The sequence below is a fragment of the Chroicocephalus ridibundus genome, chromosome 1 (genome assembly GCF_963924245.1).
Source record: "Chroicocephalus ridibundus chromosome 1, bChrRid1.1, whole genome shotgun sequence".
In the NCBI taxonomy this organism is placed as follows: Eukaryota; Metazoa; Chordata; class Aves; order Charadriiformes; family Laridae; genus Chroicocephalus; species Chroicocephalus ridibundus.
Genome location: NC_086284.1, coordinates 35,528,559 through 35,541,457, shown reverse-complemented (window position 1 = coordinate 35,541,457; position 12,899 = coordinate 35,528,559).

The following is a 12,899-nucleotide window of genomic DNA, read 5'->3' as shown; positions in this document are numbered from 1 at the left end:
AAAAAAAAAAAAAGAGCGTTTCACCTAAAACACAGCCCTGAAAGGGGGCTCTGCACACCAGTGGATGAACCACGGGTGTTTGCATCACGGGTGTCCGTGAAGGGCGGGTTGATAACTCGGGGTTGCGTCCAAACACGGCACCAATGGCCAAGGAGTTTTATCACCATTTAGACTTGGTAGGAAGTGTTTTGATTATTTTCCCCCCACCCCTCCTGTCTTGTTTTTGTTTTTGAAATGGCATTTGTGCCTCCAGATGTTCAAATGATTCAATATTAAAATGTTCTCAGCAGCCCTGTCTTTTTTTTTTTTTTTTGGAGATGAAACTTAGCAGCAAGTTTTCAACTTCAGAGTAATTCAGTGTTTACTGTATGCCACGCTCTGAACAATATTTCTAGCAAATGGCTTTATACAGGTCGATATCTAAATCATGTCTAGTTTCAATTTCTGAAAATTGTGGCTATTTTTTTTACCTGTAATTCTGGGTATTTGATGATTAACAGTTATGTTTCTAAGCTAATTTAATAAGTTTTAGGAAGGATATAAAAATAAACTGGTAAAAAATGAAACATTTCAAATCCTGTCAAACAGAAATGGGATCTGCACTTTCCATTACTTCAGTTCCCTGATTTTTCGACCACGCATCGTCCCAACAGTTCACCCAGTCCTGATCTGAGCGCTGCTGTGGCTGGTGTGGGGATACTTGGGGCTGTGTAGGAAGACATATTGGTGCCCTGGCCCCCACATCGTGCAGACTAGGGACCCACCTGCAGGATGCCACATCTCCTTTCCAGACGAGACTGAGGTGATGGGAATGACTGCAGGCGGACACCTCCATCACACCCTGGTCACGCTATGTGCCTCCGGCTTCAGGAACTGGAAGTCTCCCAGCTTTACCAGTTTCCATGTGGCCACTCTGTCTGCTTTGCCTGGCGGAGCCACTTCCCTCCTCCACCTTTCCCAGCCCAGAACTGCAATTTCTGTCCTCATTGCTGTGTGTGTGTGTTTTGGAGAAGTCCGTGGGGAACGACGTTTTGCCATTTTGGAGAGCAGACTTGCTCCTGCAGCCTAGCTCGCCACTCGTGCGTTGTTAAACAAAAGACTGTAAGTGCTTCAAGCAAGAGGGAGGAGGATTTGCCAGTTCTTTGGTAGCAAAATGGTTTTAGTTTACATACATTTGAAGGAGACAGTTTTGCGCTTGACAGCCAGAGCTAGAAGAAGCCTGAGGAATGTGTATTTTTTTGTTGCCGAATGACTTGATATATGACACATACACACACCCCCCAATAATCAACAGTTTTAAATCAGCCACAGCGCTTGGAGGAAGGACTCAGAGCTACAGCATCTGGGGACACCCTCAAGCCCAGCCTCCCGGAGTTATACGGGGTACCTATATCCCACTGAAGTCAATAGGCCTCCATAATCCGTGGGGACCTCGCATAAAGATCATCTGCAACGTTTTAATTGTTTTTGCTCTTAATTTCAGCAAGTTAAAGGTGGAGTGGTCCAGGCGGACCCCAGGAGTCATGAGCTGGAAAGACATCCCATGGGCATGTATGGACATCCATGGCTGCACATCCCTGCTGTGTAACAATGTATGGTTTTTTCTCTGTCTTTTGTGTTTTAAGAAAAAAAAAACCCAAAAATAGTCTGTGGCCTGCTTTCCCTCTCCCCCCCAGACCGGAGTCAAGTTCTTGTAGCTCTGCCCCAAGACTGGTGGTACAACAGACAAGGCTTTTCTAAAGAAATACAGGCAGCAGAGAGTCTTTTTGCCAGTCCCATCGTTTCGGATCCAGAAGGGCCGCTCCCTGAGAGTTGTCCTGCCAAGCCTAAATGAACTGTGTCAGCTTGGGTTTGGACGCTTTCCCTCTCGGGCCTGGGCATTTTCTTCGGCAATTGTTGTAGGGCACAGGCAAACCAGGCAGCTGCCAAGGGGAGTTGATGGCCAGACCTGCAAAATCTTTGCAGTGCATCACCACTTTGCCAAGGCTGCAGAGCCAGGTGGCCTGTTGCAGCCAAGGCCAAGGCTGTGGTAGCCCCCTCGTGCCCTATGGAGTTCCAAGGAGCAACCATCCCTTACCCCCTCCTTTCTGTGGCAGAAGGAGACCCACCAGCTGTGCTCCTTGTTCCTCACTGTCAGAAAAGCCAAATGAAGCTTTATCTAGCTTTTGACCTGCCTTGAGCTTGACATTCCAATGGGGACATCCTCCCTGTGATGCATCACACTGTCTTTGAAACAGCACTGTTGTCTATTGACTCCCCTCTCCTGCCCTGGCTTGCTGGGTGGAGGATGAAGGCAAGGGAAGAAAGGTCAAAAAGATGGGATGAACAACATAGATGCAGCTCTACAACACTTCATTTAGGAAAACAGCTGCCTTTTTTTCCTGTGTGGTCTGAGCAATATGAAAGTAAGGACCGAAGTCCTTGCATGCCATGGTGCTGGTATGAAAACAGCAAGTGGCTGCAAAAGTCTCTCTTGCACAGGGATCCCGGTGCAAGAGTTGGGGAGTGACTGCCCAGCTGTGTCCACCCCAAGGCTCCATGCCCTCCTCGTGCTCCAGCTCTCCACAGGGAAGGTGTGGACTCACTTCCCACACCCGTAAAAAAGGTGGATGTGTCCTGAGGACACTCATAAAAAGGTGGATGTGTCCTGAGGACCCTCCCAGGAGTTAATGACAAATGGTACAAATTGACAAAAGCATAGACAGCAGTTCTAATAAAGCACGCTAAAATGAACATCTGCTTTTTGGCAAGGCTTTACTGTAAATAAAGGAAGAATCTGTTACCTTTGATTTCTGCACAGTCATTATTTCTTTCACATATCACAACTGAGAAAGCAAATTGAGAGGGGAGGAAGAGCTCACTTCTAATACTGTGGCTGAAACCCAGCGGTAATATCAGAAATGGATTTTCTGTCTTCTTAAATTTTCAATTTAGGACTTGCTGTCTTCTCAAAAGTCCAATGCAAGTCATTGGACTCACCTGGAATTGCACAATCGTGGGATAATTTAGGTTGAAAGTGACCTCACCAGGTCATGTAGTCCAACCCACTGCTCAAAGTAGCACCAGCTACATCAGGTTGCTCAGAGCTGTGTCCAGTCAAGTTCTGAGTATCTCCAAAGGTGGAGATGCCGCAGCTTCTCTGAGACACCTATGCCAATATTTTACCACTCTCAGAATGATTTTTTTTTCCTGACGTGAAGTCAGAATGTAACAGATTGCAGTGTGTCTTTTTGCTGGTTTTGAGCAGCTCTGAGAAGAAAGTCTTCTCTATACCTTCCCCTAAGGTAGTTGTAGTCAACCGTAACAGTCATTTTCCCCTCAACAAATCTCAGCCATTTTTCATATGCCATGTGCTCCAGCCCCCTGACCATCTTGGTGGCCCTCCTCTGGGCTCACTCTCGTATGTCTAAAACTGGAAACAATACTCTAAATGTGGTCTCAACAGGTTCTGAACAGAGGGTAGTGATCACTGACGCTGACCTGCTGGCTACGCTTTTGTTGACAGAACCCAGTATGTGGCTGGCCCTTTTTGCAGAAAGGGCACACCGTTGGCTCATATTCAACCACCCCTCCAACAATTCACCCAAATCCTTCTCTGCAAAGTTGCTGCCTATCCAGTTGACCCCCAACCTCTTCTGGTGCATGGAATTACTCTGTCCCAGATGTAGCACTTTGCTTTTGCCTTTGTTGAAGTTTGTGGTTCTTGACAGCTTATTTTTCCAGCCTGCTGTTCTCCTTCTGAACAGCAGCTCTGTCCTCCAGCTTATCAACCGCTCTCCCAAATTTGGTATGAATTTGCAGGGAGTGCACTCCGTCCTATCCATCAAGTCATTGATAAAGACACAAAGAGTTTTGTCTAGCCCAGAGGGGCACCATTGTTCCACCACCTGGCTGCTGGCTGGACCTTGTACTGCTTGTCACAAGCCTTTCAAGCCAAAGGTCCAGCCAAATTTTAGCCCACCTTATTATCCACTTATGCAGTCAATGTCTGACCAGTTTGGCTGTAAGGATACTATGGATGACTGTGTCAAAAATCTTCCTAAAGTCAACATCCGCTGTTCTCCCATTGTCCGCTGAGCCAATCATCTCATCGTAAAGGAAAACCAGGTGGGTGAGGCATGATACGCCCCTGGTAAATCCATGCTGGCTGTTCCAAATCACCCTCTTGTCTTTTGCGTGCCTGGAAATGTTCTCCATAACCTTTCTAGGCACTGAAAGGTGAGACCTACTGGCTTGTAACTCCCTGGATCCTCCTTCTTGACTTTCTTCAAGAACACATCTGTGACATTTGCCTTTTTCCAATCATCAGGAACCTCCCCTGATTACCATGACCTCTCAAAGATCATAAGGATTGGACTTGCAGTGACACTGGCCACCTCTCTCAGCCCCATCTGATGAATCGTATCTTGTCCTATGGTCTTGTGAATGTCTGATTGACTTAGGTGCTCACCCTTGCTTAAGGTCCTGCGGCCACAACTTTGCCACATTTGTTAACTCCATAGACTAAAACCAGCAACTGCTGCCTACCCACCCCACAAGACATATTAGTAGGCCATTAAAATCAATGGGATCCCTTCCTTTTCTTTCACATAGTTTGGACAAAACTTTGTGGCTGACAAGTTTTTTGATGTCTAATCAAGGGTGAAAATTCAATTATAGACAGCAGTGAGGATTGTTTGAATTCTTGCCTCCCAAAACTACTCTATGGCCCAGTTTTCATTTTTTGTTAACTGGTGTCCCAACTTTTTATTTTTCCCAGCAACACCCCCCCCGCCCCGAAAACAGATTAAGTATCTTAGAACCATGGGGTGTGAAATACATTCAGCTCATGGCTAAGTAAGGAGCCTTTTTGTCAGCTCCAGGCCTTCTATCATGTCATTCAAATGCTCTGTGGAAGTGTCCACAACCTTCATTGTCCTCTCCCCCACAAGATCAAATAATTCTGGTGCCAATATGCTGGTTTTCAATTACCTTGTGATGAAGACTGGAGACCAGGAGCAAATGGCTGCTAAAAGCAGAGGTATACCTGGGAAAAGAAATTAGTTGTGAGTTGTTAGCAAACATGCACACACGAAATCACTTTGAATGTTCGAAAGAATACACGTTACTTTCCTCAGAGTGAAAGTGAGATTGAACAGTTCTTAAATCTGTACAGGATAGGAGTCAGTAACACCATATGGTCTTGGTTAAAATTATTTTATATTGTAACTAAAGCAAAACCATCCCACTGAAAGGAGACCTTGGGTGTGTTATCTGAGTGCTGTCGAGGGAGGGAGAAACCTGAATTTGATTTCCTGGCCCACCATAGTGCGAGTCACTTTGTCAAGATACCTTATCTGTGTACTTTAAATAGCTTTGAGAATTTGGACTTTCATTTCTTCGGCCATAAAATTATGATGTTGGTAATAACACCTCTGTGTTGTGAACTACTTGGATACTGTGCTACTGGTAATCCTATCAATATCATAATATAAATTAAATACAAATGAATTTACTTTACTGCAGACTGCTTTATCCTAGCCTAAATGCAGCCCTTAAGATCAATAGCTATTTTTGCACATTTTTAATGTACAATTTCCTATTCTTTAGTCATTTTTTTTTCCCCCCTTCTTCCAGTAAGTACTGACAGAAGGTCACACTTTAGAACCAGTCTGTTTAACTCTGAGGAAAGCAGGACTTATGCTGCCACTCCCCAAATTTTTCAACTTTAAGAACTACTCTGACACTGTCTGTGTAGAATAATACAGCGTTTTGATACACGCCAGTGAAATATTATATTAATTTATATCACAGCTCAGTGTCCTGATTGTATTTTACTATCAGGAGCATAAGTCTTTGTTCTGAAAACGAATTTCCAAAATGATAGCCACGGTACTGTTGGCCACGGTTAGCTATTAGCCCTGACCATTGCTTGGCTTTTGAACAGGATGGGAACTATGCCAGGGAAGTAATTATTCCAAGTAAAGAAGAACTCGACTGTTTAGAAGAACAATTCCCATTGTAAAACTGCATCTATTATTTCTCTGCTGCTATAATCACGTAATGCAATGGCGTGGGATAGATGGAATAGGGGACCAGTGGTCAGAACTTCTGTCTTCTGTTCCTGGGTGTGGTATCCCTTTCTTCGGCTCTAGGATGGGCGATCACTGTTAGCTTGCCTCCTTGGAGGGATGCATTTTGATGAGCTGTGGGTGATGTTCTTGATGATATGTGGAATCAGTGCTGAGGTACTTGACAAAAAACAATCATTTTTTCTCTTCTTGAGGCCTGTTTCAATCCTTGCAAAATGAAAGATCTTTCTTGAAGTGTGGTTTGTGACCAAAGAAAGTTCTAATATTGCTTGATTAGACAAGTTGGAGAGTTATTCCCGTTATTAGAAGGGGGTTCAGAAGCCACTCCCAAATGTAAATCCACTCCTAATATGGGGCTCTGTGCTTCGGAGTGTACCACACCGAGATTAATAAGACATTATAAAGTCTATTTTTTATTCTTGCTCATTACTTCAGTGTAAACACATTGCAGTGCTTTGCATGGGGAGGAGCGTGAGCTTCAAGAGCTGGTGAGCCATCAGAGACGATAATTGGAGTTTCTGGCTGTGGATAGAGACACACACACAAAAATCCCCACTGCAAACAGAGCACAGCCTGAGCTGCAAATACGAATGTCATTGCTCCATGCTCATTTTCATTTCTAGTCAGTAAAATAATTCACTATGTCAATAGTACACGGGAGGCATGGATGCTAATTTACATTCCTTTGTAAAGGGTTTCAGATGATTATACTTCCCTCACAGCCAATCCCATGCTAATGAGAACTCTCTGATTCCAAAACACTGCCAGGATTAATGCTTGTGGACTCTGCACCGGAGTAAATGACCTGTGGCATAGCTTTAATTAAGGAAGACGGCCACATAATTAGAATAACAACGGCTTACTATCCATTTCTGCAGCAAGTCTCAGCCCCCGGGTGATACGTCATTTGCATGCACCTCCTGCATGTGGGTGGACTACTACATGAAAGGCCCAGAAAGGAAAGCTTTGTCATTTCTAAATGGATATTACATAAACTGCACCCTTTGTAGAATCCCTGAAGCAGCAGTTGCAGCTTATTATTGCACGAAGAGGAGCAGAAACCAGCATTGCACAACACAGACCTGAGGAGAGATTCGTATGAACCGGGCCCTGCTCTTTTTGGCCTGCCTTTTCGAGCAGATGTAGTAAAAGATTCGGTGATATTTCAGCCTAGGAGCTGGCAACTCTGTGGAGAGCAGAGTGCGCGTCAAAATACCTGGGTGCCTGGCCCCACTCCCCTCCTCCATACTTCATATGGCATGTTTTGCAGTGACAGAGCCTACCCTGGGTATTTTAGGCTGATTTTTTACTTGCCAACTATAAAAATTCCTGTGTGAGCAGGGAGCTGGTTGGAAAAATAAGTCACTATTACCCATTAGCCACTGCGCTTTCCAGATAAAGCTTCATATGAAGGTGATTGGCTCTCAACAGCCTGGTACTGAAGAAATTGGATGTGGGCCCATCTCTGGCACTGACTAGCTTCCTTTTGTGTGTTTGCAGGGCACCATAGTCAGATAAAGGCCCACTTTTCAATCATAGCCTGTGGAGTCAAATTCGTTTACAACACATTCTTTAAAACTGCCTTTTAGAACCACCCCCAAGCCCCAGATCTGGTCCTATAGTAGCTCCTGTGGGCCTTTGCTGCCACCTAAGCTCTCCTTACATGTTATGACTAGAATCTCCCACCAGCTCCTGTCCCAGTGACCTCAGACAGCTCTACTGTTCTGACCCTCACCCATCATCTCAGAATATGTCTGTTTCACTGCCTTGACCGCCTGCCCAGCTATCCCATACAGTCACGAAGCAGAAGGAGCCTTCACCTAATCTTAGTCACCTAATCTTATCCCACTGCAGCATCCCCAATGATGGCAGATGTCTGACTTGCTCAGAGAAAACATTATCTGCAGTCTTCCTAGAAAGTCTATTCCACTCCTGCACTGTCCTTGGAATTAGAAAGTTTCTTCTTCATGTTTCAATGACATCTTCATTGCTGCAGGTTAAATCTTGTCCTGCCTAACACGAATACTGGAAGGAAGATCAATTCCTCTGTTATTTGCAGCAATCTTTCATGTGCTTGAGAATGGTTACCATGTTCCCTGTCAGATGTTTGGTCATTTTCTTTGTTCTCCTTGATGTCTCTACAGTTGATTCATATCTTTTCTAAAGTGGACTGTATCTGCTTTTGTTGCTTTGGACTTCAGCTTCAGGTTTCCCTGGATTTTAGAATTACATTATCTTTTCTTTTCTCTTTTCTCTTTTCTTTTCTTTTCTTTTCTTTTCTTTTCTTTTCTTTTCTTTTCTTTTCTTTTCTTTTCTTTTCTTTTCTTTTCTTTTCTTTTCTTTTCTTTTCTTTTCTTTTCTTTTCTTTTCTTTTCTTTTCTTTTCTTTTCTTTTCTTTTCTCTTCTCTTCTCTTCTCTTCTCTTCTCTTTTTTCTTTTCTTTTCATCTATGTGCACAGGAACTTGTAGACATACAAAAATAAAAATAAGATGTTGTTATAATTGTAGCATATAACAGTACCAGGGACAAAAATAATTATAGCAGCATCTTAGCTGTATAATAACACTTCAATGAATAAGGTGGTACAGAGATAAATGAAAGCAGTCAGGCTTTTCATATGATATCCACATGAGTTGCCTCATTGTCAGGCCTTCGAACCTTAAAAAATAACATTTTAGAGATCTGGTTACAACATGACACAAGACTGACTGATGTTCTAATTAGTCTGGTGGACAACAAACTTGTTCCTACAGAACAGGAAGCTAATTATTTTTGCTTATAATAAACTCTTTGGATTTCACTATTAACATCTGCTCTTTAGCATTGGCACAAGCACAACACACAGACAATGAATAATTATGTTAACACCCCAATGTTACCAGAAGCAGGGTTTTATTCTAAAGTAAGACCTCATTAGTCAACACTGTAATAAAGAACAGGGAGTTAAGTGCAGTAAACTCAATTATGAGTTGTGTAACTGTGATTGCTTCATACAGAAATTCAGGGAGCCTGTAGTTGGTTTTCCTGATCCTCTGCGATTCAAATAGTGTTTCTGCATGAGTAGGACAGGTCTTCACTACAAAGCCAGCCCAAACTCTCAATCTCTTCTTGGCTTGTCTGTCTACCTGGTGTCTAGAAAACAAAACTTTGCTACAAGCATGGCAATCCTATATCAGCAATATAGGTTGACAAATAAGTTTTTCTTAAGTGATGTATTATTGTATATAAGCTGCCTAGAAGTTGCTACCTGTGTCAGGGGGTTACTTCAAGGCAGAGTCAGCAGTTCCATGATCTCAGACAGTCTTGCATGCATTGTGGTTTAAGAGAAAGGGTGCAGAAATGTACCACAGGTGACAGTGCGCCCATCCCCTTGCTTGTATGTCCGTAATGGAGATTAAGATTAATTTACACGAAAAGGCATGAGTTCGAGCCAGAGCTCTACTTTGGCTTAGTTGAACTCACCTCCTTTTCAGATCACTTGGGTGATGATAGCCCTCCTTGTTCTCTCCCACAAAGGACAGACAACTTCTCCTATGATTGCCTGGGGAGGACTCTGCAGGAGTGGTTTCCAAATGTTTGGACCAGGAGGTCACCAGTAACCATGAAACTTTCCATGGATCTGTGGCCTATCCAATAGGAAAATTGATAATATTTACTATTTAACATCATTCAGCAGACCAGTTACATGCCTTACGGGCTATGTGCCATCTGCTCAGTTTGTGAGCCAGCATCCCTAACCTCTCAGGACACAAATCCGTGGGATGTGCCCTGCACACACGTGCACGAGTACAAAAGCAGTGAGGATAACGGAGGGAAGGCTGTTTGCCACAGCCATGCTCAGCCCTGCGTGAGGCTGTATCAGATGTGAGTACCCGCTCCCCTGGTTAAGTGGGAGTTAAAAACACGTGTGCACTGTTGATACAGGGAAAAAGGTAAATACGGCATTCACGGATGTTCAGTTGTTTGTGTACTTCTCCTTACGCCAGAGCAAGCTGCCCTTCCCAAAGTGAAGTTTGGTGTTTTCTTCATTGGGGTGTGTGTGCCTGCACCTCTCTTCTTTTGGGGATTCCCCATCTTTCATCTCTGCTTCTTCCTTGCTTTAGGCCATATGCATGACTAACCCGTCCTTCCAGCTCAGATCTGTTAAACACGGCTCCTCCTGGAAATTGTCAGCTGCAGTCCTCAGGCCTGCCGGGTCCTGTGTGTTTTAGCATGAAGCTCCCACCTGGCTCCCTCCCTATCCACCTTTGCTTAATGCATTTGTAGAGCAGAACGCCGGTGTTCCTCCCACCCCAGGATGTGCCACACAGGTAGAGTTGGTCAGGGCATCCTCTGATCTTCTGAGGGCTGGGGTAGGTCACCCAGGCACTGCACTCACTTCAAAGGAGCCCTCTTAGGGTGCACGTGATCTACCAGAAGCATCTGGAGCTCCTCACCATCCTATGACCCAGTGTGCCAGCAGGAGGAGATGGGCTGCGATGCCTTCTCAGCTTTCTGACATTCACATATGTGACCAGTCAGACTTTGGGGTGGGAGGGGGTGGTAGGTTGAGGGGCAAGCACGTTCACCCGCTTCAGTAGGCAGAGTTCACTGTCCCTGCAGCGCTTCTGGGCAGTGGCAGCAACGCAGATGGGGATTTGTGTGGGATATCCAAGTGTGGATCTCATATATAGACACATGACCCTGCCAGCAGGCTCTTTTAATGGTAATTTGTGGTGCAGGATAGGTGATATTCAAGGGATTAGCTAAAAAGTGTTGTTTAGTGAAAGAAGCTGCCTAATAAGGTAAAAATTATCTTATCTTCACTGGGATACTTTATAGGAGATTGCATTTATTGGAGTCTCACTATAGGTCTACCAAATCAGGAGGATTAGAGAACAACCACCGCAGGTGAAATACACTAAAAGTTCAATTTGTCTCAGCCTGCGGAAATCTTCTACAGTAGATCAAGCGAATGATGCCTTGGAAATGCCCATTTCTTTCCATTGACTGTAAAGAGAGCTTAGTCTGACTGGCTCACATGCGTACATCAGAAGTTAAATAAACTGAATCCTACATTAAAAGCGCAGTAACCAAACCTAAATCTAGGATATGGATGTTCCTATGTATCCCGCTGCTGAATGAAGCGATATGATCCTTGTGCTGTGGGGTATGTCTATAAATACAGGTTCATTTTCCAGTACTATATTTTTAATCTGCTCTGAATTAGAGATCCATAACCCTTTATTCCTCCATCTCCAGCTTCCCTGGATTGTCAAGGACCTGCTCTTCCTTCTGACTGACCTTGTGTGAAAGCAGAAGGTCCTCGTACATGGCACACGCGTTTCCCAAGCAGATGACTTGCGCAACCCCAAACCAGCCAGTCAGAGGGCCCTTCTTTTGCCCAGTTCTGCAGAAACTTGCTGTGGCAAGGGAAAGCATCAAGGAAAAGTGAGTACGTGGCACCCATTTAGGAGATACTCAAACCAAATAAAAAAGCCCGAATGCCATAAAAGCTTTGCTTGTTTGTACATTTTAGAGCCAGGACAACGTCTGTCTGAACAGCCATGTTTGCTGTTGGCTTCTGTTCTCAGATCCCTGTGGAGTCTGGCCATTCGCCCCAGCGCAGGCTGGTGTTAAATGTTGCTGGATCATGGGGGGAGTGTTTCACCCCCGCTTTGTGCTGGGGTGAACAACTGCCATGGGTGAAGAAAGGGCCCCGCGGGCTTTTGCATTGCTCCCCATGGTTGACCCCGCTCTCTGCCAGAGGAACAAAACACTGGGCTGTGCTCGTATGTACAAAGTGAACCGACTGACCCCCACCACGATGAGACATCTTCGTGTTTCCCAAAGCTTAGCAGAAGACTGTTTACTCTGCATCAGGGAAGATTTTGGTCTAATGCAATTGCTTCATGGGAAGCAGCAAAAGCAGACGAGGAATACACATTAGCGGAGGAGGAGGATAAGGTATGCTAGTATAGATTGTCTTTGCCCTGATTTCATTGATTCATGGCAAGATGAATTACCTACCACATCAGTAAGAAAATCACCGTCCCTTTCCCTGGAAAAGTTAATCTGATATTATGCTATGTGTGTATCAGCATCTGTGCCATGATATCACCGGAGAGGAGTGTTGGACTTTGTGATCTGTGAATCAGCATTTGATACCTGGTGCCTTGTTAAGAACAAGCACTTTTTAGGAAACTTATCTAATTTCTACCACCCACAAATAGGAAAAGAGAGTGGGGAAAAGAAAAAAGAAAGGGATACGACAACATCAATCCTTAGGATCACTAAAAACCCAAATATAAGCAGCTAGAACTGATCCTTCTACCTATTCTCTAACTTCCACCTGTTCTGACATTGCCTGAAGATGCCATTTGAACCACCCAATCCAGAGAAATGTGGTGGGAAGAGTTTTGGGCTTTTTTTTCTTCACAAGATAAGTAAAGTGGCCTCATTTGTGCAGGTGGTTGTCAGGAATAAAAGCCCCTGTGAAATGGCAACCAGTGTGGGCTGTTTTGAGGATGCGTGCTCTTGTCCTGAGATGGAGCTGGGCAAAACCCCTTCTTTCTCAGTGGCTCCTTTTCTCTCAGCTGACCTGGCAATGATATGAATGATAAGGCAGGACCAAACTTGGGATAAACTGAATGGAGGGTTTTTTTCACGTTTCTGTCATTGCCAAGATGTTTGAGCATCTTTTTTGCCTTGCGTTTTATCTTCTAGAATAGTGCAAAGGACTCTGAAAACAGGTAGGAACTTTGTCAAACCAGAATGATGTTTTTTCTCTCTCATCCACGCTAAAATAAATCAGTCCACGCAGAAACAGAACAACAAAGAAGCAGTCCC